The 14,097-nt window shown below is 49.9% G+C and overlaps 1 pseudogene; it reads left to right on the forward strand.

Annotated features, from left to right (window-relative positions):
• Positions 1 to 4,568: 4,568 nt before the first annotated feature.
• LOC142559645 (putative ATP-dependent RNA helicase DDX5 pseudogene) lies at positions 4,569 to 7,547 on the forward strand (annotated as a pseudogene).
• The last annotated feature ends 6,550 nt before the right edge of the window (positions 7,548 to 14,097 follow it).

Below are 14,097 nucleotides of genomic sequence, written 5' to 3' on the forward strand. Positions count from 1 at the left end.
TCCGCATACAGGTATCTGTATCTGAACCACATGTGCCAGCTTAATACATGTGTAGTGAAATTATGATAACCACTGCGTCTTATCAAACGTATTGGTTTTGCAAATGCGCATTACAGCTGACGGAACGACATACTGTAAGTGAAGCACAAGGGAACAAGGACAAAAGGAGGATGCAACACTTGAAGAAGAAGTGAAGAATTAGTAGGCGTACAGCAAACAAGCGATGACGGAGAACACACAATGATGCATCGGGTGTTCTGTGACATCGGTTTGCGTACTTACGGTGTTATGGAGATCAACGGCATAAAAACGTACCTTCAAGCGTATTCCGTCAACCTCCGCCGCATTCATTATGATAATCAACGCCTAAACAAAATGAGGCACTATTTTTTGCCAAGAGTAGACCTCTTTACAGCAAGTCTGTGTAATGACTCGCAGACGAAACCAGCATGCTTTCGAAAATGTTTTACCGCCGTAGTATTCGAACGCCAACGGCCAGGAAACACATCGATACCAATAGGCTGTCGGCTGTCGGTGCTTAATCAAGTACAAAAACCTTGACGCTATGACTAAAAAGCAGCTTCAACAATCAAATGTTAAAAAAAATCAACTGTCTATTTGCCTGAGGTAAAAAAACATCCTTAGACACCTCGATTGTTCATGTCAATGGTTTGTGTAAATTAAAAAAATCAGCATGTTCAGCGCCCCTAGCAGCGAAAGCACCAAATAAAGTATTCGACCAAATTACAGTAGCTCCACTTGCGCGCTTACGCTGAAACGCGCCTCGATTGATTTTTCGCCCTCTGTGGCCATTTGTTGAACTTGAGAGTGTGCGGGGCCTGGTACGCCCATGAGTACGCCGCTCGCGGCAGCCGCCGCAACGGCCGCAACCAATGTTTTTAAATCTAATGGTATCTTCGACTGGTCGCCTGTATGCCCCGAAGCAGGGTCGGGTATATCGGTCGTTTCCCGAGCTCAAAGGTGCACTCTAAGAACAGTTTACACCCTTTGGCTTGCCCCTTCTGATAACGCGCGTGCCATTCGTTACTGGAAAGTTCTGGGCTCGCAGCGATAAAGAAAGGAAACGCATCAAGGCAGATGACGATTATTTTTGTGTGGCAGAAGGGGCAAGCCAAAGGGTGTAAACTGTTCTTAGAGTGTATACGGGACAAGCGCGCAAGCCGAACGTGCGACTCGCTCTCGGAGGAGGAAATTGCTGATGCGAAACCACGTGACTACTGCCAACGTCCGATGTTTCGCCGATCCAAAGCTCCCGGCGCTGCCGGAAAAACCGGCGGACGTGCCGGCGGGACGAACGTTCGTCGAGACGCCAGCATGCAGTGGCCTAGGTTGCCAAGGTTACGGTGGGCCGTCGCCAACCGCAGCGACGCGGCGCTGCGATGACGTTTCAATCTCGATGACTGCTCCGACGACAGGGCTCAGAGCGCCCCAGAGCGCTCCAAGATAGAAGAGAGTTTAGAGGAGAGTAGAGGAGAGCAATCGAGAAGAACCAGCCGAACGCAGGGGCGCACCCTCTTTCAACCAGCCGAAGACAACGCCGCTCGCGAGAGCGCTCCAGAGCATCTCCAGAGTGCTCAGAAGCGACCAGCCGAAGATAGCATAAGAACGTTGGCCGTAACCAGAGAGTACGTGCGCTGACGCCATGTTAAGGGGTACCGCCAGCTGCCGCTGCTGTCACCAGTATAGTAACTCTATGGCTCTCCCGGCTTACTGTGTCGACTATAAGCAAAGCTGGTTGGTTCTTTATTCTATGGCAAAGCGTCGCGTCGTTCACGGCTCTTAGTACATGTTTACTGATTGCGCTAGCAAGTCTGCGTTAACAATATTTATTAGGCAATGGTCGCCTTCTGCTGTGTTCCTGAATGTCACCAGCAGGGATACCGATGCAAAGGCGACGAGAAGGTACGTATTACGGGTGTTCGCGGGCATTGACCCCGCGTAAACGAGCTTGGAGCGAACTTTTCCCGCTGCCGCATTCAGCTTTTTAGCGAAACATAAAACGTACGTGCACTGTCTGCCTATAGCTGCCTAGTTTCCTCATAAGCATATGCCGAGTACTTTAGTCAAAACCCCGATTAGAAAAAAAAAAATATTTTTTTTTCGCCTGCGCCTTGTCATTTATTTCAAAAACCCAACGATAATTTTTTTATGAACCACAGATTAAAATCGTGCCACGAAGTTTTGCGAGTGAGCAACATGCAATGCTGAAAACACAATGTCTGGAGCCATCCTGAAATTCCTTTTAGTCAGCTGCATTGGCGCCCATGGCAACGCAAAAACATGAGAGCTAGTGACCCAGCTCTTTTAGTGAAATACCTGCATTTAGGACAAGATTATAGTGACTTACCTTTTGCAAGTCTCATTTCACAAGTTCCCGCGGGACAAGATGTTCAAAAAGTGGATAATCGCCACAATTAAGAAGGGACCCAGGGCCAAACCTCGTTATCGGCCAGTTTACGACGGTCTGCTCCTAAAAATTTCAAGCCCAATGACTATATCCCAAGCGAGGCTAGTGGGCGACGCTTTCTGAAGGAGAATGTTGTACCGACGCAGTTTATCTTTGTCAAGCCTGTGAAACGCGTTGGAAGCACTTGCCGACCACACCTACGCAGATGATAAAGGCCTATTGATTAATTCGACCTGCGACGTGCGACTTTATTCTTATTCCCCGTGACCCCCGTTGTTGCTCAAAGTATGGCTCATACTCTTTCCAACATAGACGATGCAATTTTAGAAGAACCTGTGGTATTGGCTGTCAGTAATTATAATTTCATTGTGGCCATAAACCTTCTTATTCAGTTTTTTTAAAGAATTATATCTGCTTTATACCGGCGGCTGTTGTTTGTACACAGACATTTCAGGAATTGGGTGAGGTAGAGTGCCATCGATGTCCTCCATACAAATGCAGGTTCAACGCCGTGGAAAATGCGCAAGAAGTCCGGTTGCCGAAATGCATTGCTCCGCGTCCTAGCAGCTGCATGAGTGCATGGTTTGTTTGTTTCTAAGGGTAAATTCTTTTTTTTTTTCATTCAGAACTGAGCTTACATAAAGGAAATTTTCACAGAAACACCGAACTAAGAAACACCGAACTAAGCGCGAACGCATTCACTGCAAATAGTATCTGTAGCCTCCACAGCGTTGCACCTAATCTATGAAACGGAGTATAGGCGAAAAATATCGAAAGCGGTGTGCAGTCTTCATGCAGTCTTGGGGGGGGGGGGGCACTTGCCCCCTCCCAACGCCGAAGAGCTGGGGCAAACTTAGCAATTTGCCTCGCCCCCCACCACTTTCGAAAGCGCCCCACTGTCGGCTGCACACTGGAAAATGCAACAAAGCAGCCGAGGCCAAGTTGTCCTTCAACACACCGGCCCCGTAAGTGTTCTTTTGAAGCGAAGCTTCCTTTGCCTCTTCTCCCGACTTTCCGCGCACTGCTGCTGCTGTTGTGGTCTTGCTCACACGCGCTGCTGGGTTTCTTGCAACACCCCGAGATGGCGCTCGCCTCCGCTCATCCAGGCCGGCGCCGCCGAGGCGGCATTGCACAGTTTTTTTTTTTCCGTACGGCACGTACCGTGCTTGCTTTCCTATGCGACAGAAATGCTTGCGCTGCAGGCTGCGGAGGTCCCGTGCTGGGTTGTGATAGCGCGAACATTACGATCGTCCGTAGCACGTTGGTCACGTGTGCAGAAGGAGCGCGTAATTACGCGCCGGCAAACTGGCTCCAGAGCGCAGTGGCGTAGCAACAGGGGGGGCTGGGGGGCCGTGGGCCAGTAGGGGGGGGGGGGTGTCATATACGTCTGAAAACACCCGAAAAGTGTCGATATCCTCGCCTTCCTCGACTACACCCGGGGGGGGGGGGGGGGGTGACAGAAGAGCTAAGGGCCCCGGGTGCCAGACGACCTAGCTACGCCACTGCCAGAGCGTCCACTCGGCGTGGAGAACACCTGCAGGCCCGAAAAGAAGCGTCGCGCGGAACGGGAGTGTCTTCGCTACGCGGCGAAACGCGGTGCGCAGGCCGCGAACGTATGCTGGCTCGAAGACGTGACGCAAAGCAACGACGCTTGGCGGCCATGAAAGACGAGGAGCGTTGGGAGCACTACTGCCATAAGCGAGGAGCGCAAGAGGTGGTTGTGGCCAAGTACTGCACCAGGGTGGCCAATCCTCGTCTGGTGAGGGAGTGCGTTACCGGTTCTGGTCACCGGGATCAGGCCACACTCCAGGCCTGTTTGTGCAATTTTATCAACACGCGGATTTTTTTTTTTTTTTTAATCCGGTGGAAAAGTGCCGGCACCGGGATTCGAACCACGGACCCCTTGCACGCGAGGCGGGTGTTCTACCTCTACGCCACCGCTGTGCGCGCAACGCAGCGCAGAAGCGGGAGGCAGAGGAAAATAAAAGAGGGCGGGGGGGCGATGAGGGAATCGTAGGAACAATGAGAACTTTCAAGGCAGAAATTTCGGATGTTTTTCTACATGGTATATTTAATACGGAATAAAGGGTATTGAAGAATAACGTGTTTTTAAGCAGTCAGTCTACTATAGGGGAAAAAAAAGTGTACGGAGCACCGTTGCTGCAGAAGACGATGAAATGCCTCCACTCGCTTCACAGTGCTGGAGTGAATATAACGATTCCTGATATTCTATTTTTGGGAGCCTCTTCTCTGGTGCGTTGTCACAGGCACGTTGGTGCAGTTGTTGTGCCGTGTATAATTGAATCAGGACGATTTCCTCGTTAAATTCTTAAAATTTATCTGACTTCATTCCTTTAGCCATTCAAATTTTCTCAATGGCGATACCTTTCAGATTCTTGCCCAATCCCCCATACTGGGTGCGAGCCACGCTCGTAGGTAAGCAGGCTAGAAGGGTCAGAGGCGACAACAACACAACAGCCATCACAGCCTTATTGCAATTTACAACTTCGTTAGAGACACAAGACGTCTGCCCTGTTGCATTTCCAAAATTATTTACAGCTCATTTTTGCTTACATTTTTTTCCTTTGAAATTGTTATATGTTAAAATTATTGTAGCTGTCTTCTGATTTTTGCATTTCTCTCTCTCACGTGAATTGTACTTTTCTTTTGAGAAGTACTATTATTATGAATGCAGATGCGAAACCGCTCGCTTCTTTGTGGTGGATAAAATAATACATTGTTGGAAAACAAAGCAAGAACAACTCGTGGCGGCGGACGAGAGAGATTGGAGAAGTTGAAGAAGAGATGAGCTCCGTGGGGAGGGGTTGCATCGCGCAAATGTAAATTGTTCCTGCTGGTCCGAACAGGCGGCCGAAAAGTTTGGGTAGTCGGACGCGTAGAGCGCAAGCGCGGATGCTCTGAACTCGCTGCGAAACGCTTCCCAACGGCGACTCGTAATGGCACAGAACGGGCTTCCAGCGTTCGGTGGGTTCGCCGTACCGGCGGCAATGCCGAACGAAGGAGTTCCGGCAGGGAACATCGGTTTCGTCCAACCCCAGTTCGGCTTCGGACTAGGCCCCTTCGGCATGGGGCACGGCATCTTGCAGGCGGACACTGGGGACAACATGTGGGCGATGTTCGCGTTGGGCAGAGGTCAATCGGTCCCAACCAGCGGCCGGAACAGCCAGGTGGGACACAACTTACGCCCGCCGGATTGGAGTAAGGCTGACCTGCCGACGTGCCACAAGGATCTATACACCGAACACTTCAGGACGGCCCTTCGATCGACCGGAGAAGTGGAGGCCTACCGGAAAGCAAACGAGATCACTGTCGCGGGACGCGGGGTGCCCAAGCCGATCCTCCACGTCGACGAAGCTGGCTTCCCCGACGTCATTAAGAAAGTCGTCGAGGCTCGCAACTCTGGCTCGTCGCCGACCGCGTTGCAAGCTCAGTGCTGGCCCGCAGCCCTCAGCGGCCGAGACCTCGAGGTCGTCGTTAGCGCCGCGGCGTCGGAAGGGACGCCGCTGGCCTACCTCGCCCCGGCCATCGTTCACGTACAGCACCAGCCCGCCCTGCTGCGCGGCGGTGCACCCGTAGTGCTGGTGCTGACAGCGACGCGGGGGCTGGCCCGTGAGGTTCTCACCACTGCCCAAGAGCTTGGCGGGAGTTCGGGAATTCGGACGGCCTGTCTGGTGTCCGGCAGTCCGAAGCAACCGCAGCTGAGGCAGCTGGAGGCAGGCGCCGAGATCTGCATCGCGACGCCGGGCCGCCTCGTATCCTTCATGGAAGAGGTCAAGGTGAACTTGCGCCACTGCACGTACCTGGTGCTGGACGACGCGGACCGCATGGTGACGATGGGCTTCGGCAAGCAGCTTCGGACCATCGCGAAGAACACCCGACCGGACCGCCAGACGATCGTGTGCCTCGGGTGCCGCACATTCGAGACGCGTCAACTCGTCGAGGAGTTGGCGAAGGACTACGTCACCGTCGGCGTCGGGACCCACGAGCACAATAACCGGCGAGTAAAGCACACGGTCCATATTTGCGAGGAGGCCGAGAAGGAGGAAGAGCTCGTCGCCCTCCTGAAGGACATGCTCGAGGAAGAGAGCGACAAGGCCGTAGTCTTCGTCGAAAGGAAGGACACGGTGGAAGACCTCAGTTTGAGCTTGCGCCTCCGAGGTTGGCCCGTCGTCGGCATCCACGGCAGCAAGACCGACCGAGAAAAGGCGGTGGCCCTGAACACCCTGCGGTTCGGGAAGGCGCTCGTCTTGGTGGCGACAGACGTGGCGACGAGGAACGTGCGAGTGGACAACGTGCGCCTCGTGGTCAGCTACGACTACCCGAGCAACCCGGGCGAGTATCCGCGCCGCTTCGAGCGTGCGGCTCGGCCCGACGGTGCGGGTGTGAAGTACACGTTCCTGGAACCCAACGACAGCGCACACGCCAGGGAGCTGATGTGGTTTCTCCGAGAGGCCAAGCAGCCGATACCGGCGCAGCTGCGTAAGGTGGCGAATCGACGCGAAAGTAGGCTGCGCACTGTGTAGCAGCCTTCGAAGTGCTCGTATACAGCTGCAGGAAATCTTGTGGAGATCGCCGCTGAAATCGCGCGGCTCGCCACCGGTAACGCCTGGCCGACCGTAATGACCGTGAAACAGTGGTCCGCACGTTGGCAACTGACGTGCACTGATTATATAGCTCGAGCCATGCGTAGGATCATGCAGGCAATAAAACCAAATTCCACTCGCAGCACAGAAGCTTTCTTCGTTTATTTAAAAAACAACCGCACGATAAATTTCAAGCATGCATATTTCATGTGCGACCTGTCGGCCACTTGGATAAAACAGTGCTCCTAAAGAAATCTGCTCTTATCTGCTTTCTGGGTATTCTTGAACCCTCATCACCTCCTGACGTGTCCAGCACCATTACGGAATCTCCTTGGGAGCATGTTTTCGCTATTTTCCGGCATATGATAACCATAAGGTTTCTCCAGCTGCGACATTTCATTAGAACTAAAATTCTGTGATATTGCCGGCCAAACATGTTGGTCTGAATATGAGGCACGCCATATAGTTGAGGGGGCTCCAGATTGTTTTCGACCAGCCGGGGCTTTTTAACTTGCACGTATAATGCACGGTGCGCGAGCTTTTTTGAATTCCGGCAGCATCGCAATGCAGCAGCCGTGGCGGCAGTCGAAACCGCGACCTATAGCTGGACAGCGCAGCGTCGTAGCCGCTGCGCTATATACAGCGGCGGGTTCGCTCTTTCATCGACGCGATGATTCGCTTGAGTAAAGTTTGGGATAAGTATAGCGTGATTGTTGTTCGCATTTTTTATGACATCAAGGCTTCCTATAGATCGGCTTGCTTTGAAAGGGAATCTAATAATGAGTGATGGGCGGCTATTGTCGCTGTAAACGTTGCTCTGCTGGTGCTTGTTCATTTTCGGTTGCGGTGCGTATACCTGTAAACGACAATGTCCAACATACGCATTCGGGAACGCATACAGAATCATTATGCTCGTGATTCGGCACTTCTTAATATTTCGGTGTTCTGCTTTGACTTACTGCCTGACGGACCTCCATGCCGCCGCTTGATCTAATGCAAGCTGCGAGTTTGCTGCGCTAGTGGCTGGTGCAGTCATGAATTGTCACTCGTAATAATCCGCTATGTGTGTTGCTCTGTACCAAGCGATGTTTGCACCTGCGCTACCGAAAGGCAAACACAAACCAATAAGTGCACGCAATATTGAATACGACAGTTTACCTACCGCGTTGTGTGGCTGTTGACCGCGCGCACACACACGCACACGTAACCTGAGCTAGAACCACGGAGCAAGAAACATTTAGGAGTGGAAACTCCGCTGTTTGCGGCGACCAGAAAAGGTCACAAGCCCGCGGAGCCGTTATCGTGCTGGCGGCGCATGGCGGCCTGGAAAAAAATTTCCGCCGTTGAGAGCACGCCGGAGCCGCCTGCCCGGGCGCTGCATTTTTTTTTTTCGCTGCGGCTTCTACGACGCGCCGCAGGGCGCCGCCACTGTATACGGCCCCGTCGGCGCGTACGACAATTGTGACCTAATCTGGTCGCCCGCGCTCGCTCGCGCTGACGGGAGTTTCACCTACTGCTAGAACCTCGTAGACAGCACAAAATAAGGCCTGTGCAGCTACAAATTCTTTTGCTTACCTTTACCGGAGACCAGCCACACTTCCCGGCTCCACTTTATGAGGTTAACTTTCGATTAACTTCGTTGCCGCCTGGATTAGATACTCACATGGTCAGAACAGTTCGACATTCGCTCAGGGAAAGCGTCATTTTGATAGCAGAATTATTTCTTAAAGGGACGCTAAAGTGAAACAATAAATCAGTTAGGCTAATGAAGCATTGTTTGAGAACCTTGCAGGTAGTCATTTCAAAATAATTGTTTGATTATTAGATGAGAAAATGAAGGTCCAAGTGTCAGTATTTGAATTTCGCGCCGAAACCCCACCGCCGCTACGTCAGCGTGACGTCAGGCATTCCAAAGTATGTTTTCGCATTTGGGCCACGCTGGCTGAGTAAAGGTTCCCGAAATTTGCAATGTTTAATATTTGGTTCCTTTAGAACAGAATGTGGTCAATCTGTACTGCTATATAATTAAGTAGGCCCAAAACGTTGGTAGGCCTTAGAAGACGCCATCAAAATCCATGACATCACAGCGACCAGACGCTGGAACTTCAAGGAGGCGTCGCCACCCGTATTTCGTTCTTCCGCTTTTTCTGACTTACCAAGCGTCTTATCGTTGTAAGAGTGGTGTTTTTGGCGTTGTAGGAAGGTAATTTACTGATGCAGACGAAATCGTTGTTCTGTTTAGTGTCCCTTTAAGTATATATACAGAGTGTTTCAGCGAACACTTTAAAAAATCTGTAAAAGTTGCCTGCGGCCGATGCCACAATTCTAGTTTAAGAGCCGGTCTACTCGAAGCAGCGGTCAATACTTGCACAAAAAATTGAGATCCAAAATCGACTAATTAACAAGAATTCACTAATTAACTTTCTTAGCTAACTATCTGATGACCCATATATTGCAATTTACAAATTCTAGCAGTGGACAAGGCGGATCCACTTGGAACGAATTCTCAGGACGACACCAGTTTCGAGATATAAATTCCCGAACTTTGCGGAGAAATGCATTGGCGTTCCAGTTAATTTGTTCACAAAACGTCGTTTCGCGCACTGAAGCACACGAGTGCTTCAGCTGCAAGCACACAAGTGCGAGCTAGAATTTGTAAATTGCAATATGGGTCATCAGGTAATTAGCTAAATGTTAATTAGTGAATTATTGCTAATTAGCCGACATTGCATTTCAATTTTATTGTGCAAATAGCGTCCGCCACTTCGAATAGACCGGCTCATAAGTTAGGATTGAGCTGTCTGCCACAGGCAACCTTTAAAAAATTTTGAAAGTGTTCGCTGCAACACCCTGCATGTACTTTTCTCGTGGCAGATCGCGCTTCGAGGTGCCTGTCTTACAACTTGTGCAATCAAGCTCTGTGGGGTCTCAAGAGCTCTACGGAACAATGCGCATAATGCACATTAGTGCAGACAAACAAAGGGCATATATATTACACCTTCTATACTGACACGTGTACTTGTTTATCTTTGTCTGGTGACCGCTTTTTCACCGGCTAACAAAGGTTAAACGTTATCGACCAGCGCAGGACGCGCCTGCATGTATCGGAAGTTTTTCGAATGTTATCGATGGTTCACCGAAGCTTCTGTAATCTGATTAAATGCACGACGCGAATTTTGTAGTATTTTCTGGAAGACACGCGGGCACCAGCGATTATTCTGGAACCTTCGATGACTCGCGTATAAAAGTCGACACGCTTGCCCCACAGATAAGATTTTCGAAGATCGCCGACTGTGTTCGCCGCTATCGTTGTGTTTTGAGCGTATAGCCTCTTTCTCTGGGCACAGCTATATAGGTTCGCCCAATAAAGAGTTTCGCCATTCACAGTTTTGCTACTGCGTTCCTCACCGTCACTACCGCGTGACAATACGAAAAAGCCGGCAGATCTCACGCCATGTGGTAATCGATGTTATGCGAAGCACTGTGCGGAGACCAAGTTAAAGTGTACCAAGTTAACGAAACGACCATCACAGCACCAAGACGTAGGCGGCTGTTTCATGACCTACATGGCGCGCATGCCATGAAATTTATGTCATAACCTATCATTTATATTCGTCATACACTCTTGTGACAGACAGACAGACAGACAGACAGACAGACAGACAGACAGACAGACAGACAGACAGACAGACAGACAGACAGACAGATAGATAGATAGATAGATAGATAGATAGATAGATAGATAGATAGATAGATAGATAGATAGATAGATAGATAGATAGATAGATAGATACTGTCAAAGTGGCAAATGGTCGGCGGCAAATGGTCGGCAAGAAATGCTTCGAATTTAAAAGCCAGCTAGCCGAATTACTCAACGAATGGAACCTGCCGATCGATCGAAGCTATAATGAACCTATTAAGTTCGAACGGCTAAACGCGGAACGACATCGGGCGAAGTCGTTCGCGCGGGTGCAGTCTCACGAACGGAGGCGCATCTGAGCGATCATATTCGTCCATGGATGTGCCCCAGTCCGAAGCCTTTCGCAGGATTCTCGCGCCAAAAGATAATATGCCGACCAGCAGTCGCCGATCGACCAAGTTGGAAGGGCGGCTAAGGCCAGTGGGACTCTCGACTAGGCTTCCCCCTTGAGAAAAAAAACTGGCAGTGGCATAGCTCGGCTATGCCAGGATATACGTAGCGAAAGCTAAGGCATAGCATGGTTAGCCTTGGTTAATCTTGATTGCAAGTCCAGGTTAGTCTGGTTGTCTAGCTATGTTGCGGCGTTTAGCCAGTCGTTCGGCACGCTGTTCGCCTGTTTCCTGGGCGATTCGTTTTCTCTTCATCTCGTTTCGATGTCGATTACAGGCATCCTCCTGCTTATCAGAATTGTCGCCGTCCATACTGCCGCCTCAACTGTGGTTGTGGAGCACGCGAGCTCTCCTTTTCAATCTTCCGACATGTTACCAGGCATGCGACGCAGCTGGCGAAGCGAGCGGAGGCGAGCGCAACGACGAGGAACGCGGTGTGACGTCATGTGCCTCTTCGGAGCACTGCCACGGCGAAATCGCAAGTTCCCGGCCAGTAAAGCTTTCGCTTTAATAATCTATCTATTTTGATAACTGAATAAAGTTTCTTCTCTATATATATATGTTCGTTTCTATTTCTTAACCCGCCGTGGTTGCTCAGTGGCTATGGTGTTGGGCTGCTGAGCACGAGGTCGCGGGATCGAATCCCGGCCACGGCGGCCGCATTTCGATGGGGGCGAAATGCGAAAACACCCGTGTGCTTAGATTTAGGTGCACGTTAAAGAACCCCAGGTGGTCAAAATTTCCGGAGTCCTCCACTACGGCGTGCCTCATAATCAGAAAGTGGTTTTGGCACGTAAAACCCCAAATATTATTATTATTATTATTTCTATTTCTTAGTGCCCCTTTAAATTTGTCTTCCCCACAAAAAGACATTTAGATGGGAGAAGACCGCTTCTGTCAAAGTAGCATAGGATGAGGAAAATACTTTCAAAAAATTAAATTCCTGGACAGTTTGAGGGCCAAAAATAAGACACGGTCTAAAAACAGACACAAACAAGCGCCACAAGCAAGCCATGTACCAACAAGTACGACCGCAAACGGATACCAAAGTGTGGTGTATTACGTGCCGAGACACGCCGTAGTGGGAGACTCCGGATTAATTTCGAGAACCTGGAGTTGTTTAACGTACACCTAAATCCGAGTGCACGAGCGTTTTCTGCATTTCGCCCGCATCGAAATGCGGCCGCCGCTGGCGGGCCGAACCCGCCACCTCAGCAGCGCAACGCCTTAATTAACCGCTGGGCTACCGCATCGGAAGAAGGAAAATGTTCGCTGCAAGCGCGTTGATAATAAACCTTGCGAGACTTCTCGGAAATCGCCCCGCTCCTGCCGCGCCTCCCCTTTCATCGGTATTGGAAAAGCTCCGGCGATTTATATAATTGTCAACGGATGTCAATGGAATTCTCTGGGACGTTCCTCTGCACACTTTCGTTGTCATGTTCTCAACAACAAAAAAAGTACGTTTGAGAGTTCTTTCTTTTTTTTTACAAATGAATTTAATTGCCTCCAACACCCTATCTTATCTTTTCCTCAGTTACACGTCGCATTGTGTATGAAGTGAGGAGGGGTAGACACAGAGTATGCTGGGATCATGCCGCTGAACGCCAACGATGAGAGCAAGTTGCCGTTTTTTTTTTTTAAGTTTATTCTATGACGAGTGCGTGGAGGAGTCGACAATCGTGAACTAGTGTTTGACGTGAGAGGTAGCAGTCGCTAGAAGTTGCGTTCCGTGTGGACGGGCAAATTATCGGTGGGGGGCTCAAACAAGACGCAGCATTATAAAAAAAAACATCGCTATCACAAGTTTCCTCGTGACAATGCTCTTCGCGAGCAATGGATTCGTGCTATTCGGTTAAGCTTATCACAGTCGCCGAGCTCGTGCATTCACTGCTGGCGGACCTGAGCGACTCTAACGAAGCCATTGGGACAGGCGCTGGATCTCGTGGTGGCGGGTCGAATGCGAACGGCGATTCGCGGCTACTGGATTCGTCACAATCAGAGCCGTCACTGTCTCACAGATCCGACGAGCTGTACGTTGCAGCTGGCATTGCCAGCCGAAGTTAGCGGACACCTCCTCGTCTAGTCTGGCCACCGCTGTGCATGTAACAGCTAGCGCGCCCCATCTTTGAAGTAAACTGCGGTGGCTATACGAAGCTTAGGGCTGATGGCTTCGCATGCGTTGTGTTCTCGCGCGCCCAGCTCGCGTTGAAGCGAGCGCGGAGGGGGATTCGCTCGCCGCTGCTGCCGCTCTTCGTGACGCCAACGTTGCGACAGCGAGTGTCCGCGCTCATCGAATGAGCTGTGTTCGGGTTTTCCCGCATGGCGCGTGGCACCATGCTTGTTATTTTAAGAGTGTTTACTCAATTTACGCGGCCCGACAAAACTGCGAACCTCGCTTCGCGTGTTGTCAAATACTTTGCTATCGTATCGTTACTTCGCCTTTCGGGCTAAACTGCAACTTTTTTGTTTTATATAGTTTTTATTAACAGGACATCACTGTTAGTAATTGCTGATGCTTCTCCCTCCCACCGCTTTTCAAATAACTAAAGAACTAAGAATAACTAAATCAGGTTAGACTGATATCCTTTCAAAACTCTATTTTCATTAATTTTAAACTAACAGATTGAACATTATGAGAGAAAGCGAAGGTCCAAGTCAAATTTTTTTTGTCTAGTGCCAAAACCCCAGAACCAGTATAAATGCACATTGTCATGGATTTCAAAGCACCATTTCATACTTTGGCACTTTAGGTTCACTCCTTGACTCCTTTAAAGTAAAATGCATCTCACAGATATTTTTTTTTATTTACAAGAATAACTTAGGAATATGTCTCAAAATATTTTTCTCTTCACTGTACCTTTAAATATATGAACTTTGAGGCTCTGAAGTACTCCATACTATATCGTGCTAAGCTGAGTGAACATGTTTTTCACAGTCTGTTATTACCATACTTAACTAAATGTATTGTTTTGTATA

The sequence above is a fragment of the Dermacentor variabilis genome, chromosome 10, assembly GCF_050947875.1.
Source record: "Dermacentor variabilis isolate Ectoservices chromosome 10, ASM5094787v1, whole genome shotgun sequence".
NCBI lineage: Eukaryota > Metazoa > Arthropoda > Arachnida > Ixodida > Ixodidae > Dermacentor > Dermacentor variabilis.